Source organism: Drosophila ananassae, chromosome 2R, assembly GCF_017639315.1.
Source record: "Drosophila ananassae strain 14024-0371.13 chromosome 2R, ASM1763931v2, whole genome shotgun sequence".
NCBI lineage: Eukaryota > Metazoa > Arthropoda > Insecta > Diptera > Drosophilidae > Drosophila > Drosophila ananassae.
Window position 1 is genome coordinate 12,112,878 of NC_057928.1, and position 6,000 is coordinate 12,118,877.

Genomic DNA, 6,000 nt, shown 5'->3' on the forward strand with positions numbered 1-6,000 from the left:
CAGTCCCAAATGCCACTGGCGTCCGAGTTACTCTCTGTTTTGGTAATATGTTCTGGCCTCAGCAGCTGGCTCTGAGTAATCAGTTTTCAATAATGCGGCTCTATCCGGGTATTTAACAGCTTAAGTCAGGGCAACAGACGTGTTTACACGCTCTCTACTCCCTCCTCACTCCCTCATTGCCTCCGAATGGCGGAAGGATACGCCAGGATATGCGAGGCGAAAATCCAATTTGATAGCTTATTGGCGATCACGCAACATGAATTTTAATTGGCTGGAGTGGCATGCCAGAAATCACATTTATTGCATTTTAATATGAAGGGATTAGATTGCGAATTAATTGTACTTATTATTGTAGAATATTTCTGTATTTTTTCGGATTTATTTGCTTATTCATTGAAGCTCTTAATAATAGTCTTTTGTTCAAACACACAGTGATATTACTATGTGATGTAGAGGTCCTTCAACATTAACCTTTGTTCTTGAAATAAATTTGAAATGAATTTCATGATTTTCAGCCTTTCAACTTCAATTTGTTGTGGTTACATTCGTAATTTGCATTTATGCCAAAAATGTTTGGAAATTCCAGAGAGTCTGGTGGTAGAAGTGCCACAACAATTTTTGAGATTTCACTTTTGGCCTGAAAGCCGCACAGGCCAAGCAGCCTAATTAATTTTGTGTACCCAGTCGAGTCAATGGCAACAATATTTTCCCAAAAATATTCCATGCAATATTTTGCATTTCTGTTTGCCGTTTTTGAACGACAATGAATTGCAAATTGTATGGTGGGAAATAAATTTGTGCAATCGAATTGCGAGGGCGTTTAGTGCGGGAGTGTGCCAAAAACTAATTGAGCAGAATTATGGGAAAAGGATGTGTTATTTGCACAGGAACAGGGTGTTCTGGCTTAGTAAGGCTTTGAAAGTTCATTTAATTTCGATTGAAACTTCATGTTGTCAGCCGACAGCTTTTGTTGACGCTATTCCCCATAATCCCTGTGTTGAAAACATGATTTAAGAAAGGTTAAACGGCTAAAAAAATATGATGTTCTCTCTTCCATCTCTGTCAGCACTCAATTATGTGCATAAATGCAGGAAAAAAGCGCGGACCCATTTGAAAAACAGGCAACAAAGCCTTCGGGCGCACCAACACTCACCCACACAAGTTTGTTTACAACGGAGGCGGGGGCGTAAGAACAAAACATACACTCAAAGCTAAAAGTTTTTTTCTCGACCGCCACCCCTCCAGCCGCCTAAATGACTTAATACTTAATGGCATTTAAGGGCAAGGTAGAAATTATTTTAAATTACAAAGTCGGTACTTTGAGGACGTCCTTTTTAAGCAAGGACCTTATACTATATATTTTATTATAATTCCAGAGAAATTCACTTGCGTCTTTGACGTGGTTTACAAAACACAATTTAAAGCTGCTGCTGTTACTTAAAATCACTTCAAATTGGCAACATAATACTCGAGTTCTTGCAGCTCTCAATTTACGTTGCTTCACTTTTGGCTTTCACTTATAAACTTTTGATTTGCATTCCGGCCAAAATTATAAGCCAGAAATTTGCATAAGTTTCAAGTGAAATTTTATGCAAGACGGAAAAATCAAACAACAGAAAGTGATGGTAAAAATCTCATCGAGAAAGGAGAAAACGCTGGTCCAGCAAATTTTCTAACAAATTGCTCTCCACCCCCACCGATTTATAGAGTTGCATAATAATGGTAAAGTTTTTCTGCAATGACCCAAATATACCTCGAGGGTCCTCAGAAATTAAACGAACCGAATTGAAGGGTCGGGAAGAATGCCCTTCAAATACGAGCCCTCAACAACCAATGGATTTAATACAGAAATATAAATAAATGGATGAATAACTTGTTAGCTTGGAAAGGTTTTCAAAAAATATGTTTCAAAAGGGCCTGGCTCCCGGTATTATGTCGCCAAACAATGGAATTTGAGCAAATGATTTCCCATAAAAATAAATAAAATCATGCAATTGGACAGTGGATTAAATTCAACCTGAATGCACAAGCTTCTTAAATGAAAAATAAAACTTTATTATCCGTCACATTGGTGCAAAGGACAAGGTCAAAAGTGATGTCCTTCGCACATTACTGCTTTTCACATCAAACATATGTCAAATGACACAGCGTGGATATAAAAATTCACTGGAAAATTCCTCAAATAATCGCAAATTAATTAGTTTCCGAGCAATTTTATGGGGTAAGCAACCCGAAACGTAACGACTCGAACGCGCCAATAGCAATCAAAGGACTCGCGAACAAAATCCTGTAAATTCCTGGCAAGTTACATACTTTTTAATTAGTTACGTTTATGGCTAACGGCCCTCTAACGGCCGTAATGCAATGTGACAGCTTAAATCAAAAGCACAAAAGCCAAAAGTGGTTTTCAGTTCAACTCTCAGGATATTCTCCGAAACGTTCACTCACCTGAATAGCTGGCCAGGTATGCCGCAAGATCACACAACAAAATCAAAACCGCTGAGCTGTATGGTAAATAAAAAAATACATTTTCACTCAGTTTACGCCTCTCAAGTCGTCGAACAAGTAGTTGGATTTAATTTTGTAAATTTCAGCTCGGGGAATAAGTTTGGAAAAAAAAAACAAATAAATTGAAAAGGAAACCCGTGTTTAGCACTTAATAATCGCGCAAAGGAAAATTAACGGCACATTTAACAGTTAACGGTTATGCGAGTCTGAAAGAAAATGGTGGAAGCTCCACCAGAACCACCTCTACTACCACCCCCCATCTCTACCAACAACGACAACGACACTTTCACATTAATTAAACGCGTTTATATGCACATACACACACGCATACCATGAAAAGTACAGGTGTACACAACGTACGAGGACTCTACCTGCCACGTATGTGTTCTCTAGTGTGTGAGTGTGTGTGTGTGTGTGCTGACCGTTGGCTTGCCGTTCTGAGTTGGCTCTTATCCGCTGTTGGTCTTAGTACTGCCACCGCACGTTCGCACGCCGTAAAGTCCCCAAACAGACTGAACCAGCGACTCCGCCGGAAAGTCGAACGTTCCCGTGTATTCCGTGCCGCGAAGCAACAGCTCGTAAATGTCCCGGCCGTCAACATAAGAAATGCCCCAAACTGTTGCGCAAAGCGGGGAAATGCCAGGATACCTTTCTCAAAACACCCCAAATATCCCAAAGCCTTGGAGTTCTAAAAAAGTATTTCAAAGTGGAGCCAAAATCTTGTGCGCCGGCGCATAGCAGGGGAAATTCCTGGTCTAAACAGCTGAGAAGCAACAGTTTGTTGTGGCGGGGAGCCTTCGGGGGTGGTTGGCTTCCAGGGGGGCGGGGCGATGGCCCGCAAGGACGGGCAGCCGGTTCCCAGAAGTGGGTCTCTCAGTCAATGTCACACTCGTGGAGTTTCGCACTTGGGTGCGGAATGTAAATGCGACGGTTGCAGGTCGTCGCAGGAGGTGGCAGGAGGTTGTAGGTCGGAGGGATTTCTTTGCCAGAATTCTCGTAGCAGGCAGTTGATTTGACTTTCACGCTTGTTGCGCCGAGCTGGCATTTCAAAAGTGCCTTCCAAAACGGGCAATTACGGCAGCAAGAAGATTTTCCACAGCGGAAAAAAGACTATTTCTATTTAAAATTCAAAAGAATTCCATCACAGATAATGACGTCAAGAAATAAATATGCTTAGGAATAAAAAATATGTTTATTATTTCCTAAAAAATGGTAAAGGTACTCAATGTGTTTAAAATTATAATTCTCAAAGCTACAGAATAAGATATTATGTTTCATATGAAAATATATTGGTCTTTTAAGGGCTATTGAAGTAATATACTTAAAAACATAAAATCTAAAATGTTCAAAAGTTTTAAGACAAATAAAATAGAGAATCCTTTTATAAATCATTTCAGGATATATTCCTAGATGAAGACTGAAAATTGTCAAAGATGTAGACATGGTTTTGGGGTCAAATTTAAAAATCCAAATTTAAAAATTAAAAATGAAATTAATTAAGCAAGAGGCTTCATCCGAAAAAATGTAAAAAAAAATCGATCCAAAAATTTGGTCACAGATTTTTATATAGATTAATAGAGAATCGATCTACAAATCTTTTAAGGTATACCTTTTAAAGATCAGATGAAAATTACCAAAGATATACACATATTTTGAAGTCACTAATGAATATCCCAGCTTTCGCAAACGACTTCAAAAAGAAGTAATTGTTTTAATCGATAGATTAATATAAAATTTATTTGCTCTTGATTTAAGTAAGGTAGTCCATTCAGGGTTTCCCCTATTTTTCTCAGTGCTGCCCTGAATGAAAGGCAACTCTTGAGACGACAACTGCCTGCTGCAATTAGTATGCAGGGCGAGAACATTAACGCCATTTTATTTGCACATTAAACAGGTGACCTGCCACCTGAGAATTTGGAGGCAGCCAGACAACGTCGCACACGTGACGCACATATATCTGGTGTATTTAATTAGTTGGCAGTTTTTATGCCACACATGTCCTTGGCCATGCCGGCCCCTGTTCTCAGTGCCCTGTCGCCAAAGTTTGCGCTTATTGTTTGCCATTAGCCGGGGCCCAGGATTAGTCTGGTGCCTTTTGATGTCGCGGACAAAGAAGCTAAAAATAATCGATCAATGGGGTCATAGATGCCAATCGATATATTCTGGGTGCATTATATTTTTAGCTATATTCTGAAAATAATAAAATGGCTGAGAAGCTGTCTAATTATAAAATATAATTTGTAACGAAACCATTTTATTTATTCAGTTTCAGCATTTGAAAGGGCAAGGTCGTGGTGAATCTGTAATTTATATATACCTTTTGATTATACATAGACTTCCACAGTTGCGTGGGAGTCGACCTCGAAGTTTTTGATTTGCCAATGAATCGAGAACTTGTCGTCACGAAAACTAATAATTGAGGCGGCTATTAATAAATATTTGTTCAATTAGCAAAGTACTCAGCAACAGAGATGCACTAAAACTGATGACAAGGCTAAACGTTAAGGTCAGAAGAGCAAATCACTTGTCCTTGCTCCTGCCTGAGCTTTTACAATATTCTCTTTACTTTTTTTTTGTTTTTTGCTCCTTGAGCCCGGTTTGCTTTATAAATAACGCCTGCAAGTATGCAGGGAAAAGTGTAAGCCGCACAGAGTGGAGTGGAATGGATGGGATGTCGGGTATCCTAGGCATCCTAGGCTGGGCAGCCTTTCAGGCTAGAGCACACACATTTTCCCATTCTCAACTGTTTGCCTTCTATGTTTTTCTAGTCTGTTTGCTTTGCGTTACACACACGCACAATCAGCATCAGCAACAGCAACATTTGCTTATCCACAGAGGCTGCATTGCCGATCCGTGGCCAAAGAATCTCCGTGATATATATACACGGGCTGCTAGGTTATATGGCCAGGTATTTCCACCGATTCCGATTGCAATTCCGAGAGGCATTCGAGAAGGCTAATAGCCTGCATCGATGCACAGCACTTTATTTACGGTCGAGCAGGTGGAGGAAAGGCAATAAAAAAGTTCTACTCCTCCATATATGCGTATATATAGGTTTTTGTTTGGCTCGTTCAAGTACTGCTATAGTTTTAATTTTGCGGCTTCTGCTGTGAACCGATGTGAATATTTTATGGCACGAGTAGACGGCAGAAATCAAAAACTGAAAGCTCCTGCTGTCGGCCGACCACAAAACACAATACCAATCATCATATCCGGTTTCGTTCGGGCCTATAAAAACAAGTCGGGCTTGAAATTTAGTCTATTTATTCAACTATGCCAACAATAAATGTCTGCTCTCTACTGGGATTTAAATGACTTGAATTTTCAGTAAACAAAATTATACAAATTCTGATGGCCCGTGGCATTAGGCGAGGGGTTTGCTAGTTAAACAATTTTCAAATATTTTTAGCATATTTCTCACTAGCTGTCGCTGCTTCTGCAGGCTTAATTGACCGAACATTGTGGATAGCACATTTGTGGGGACAGACAATT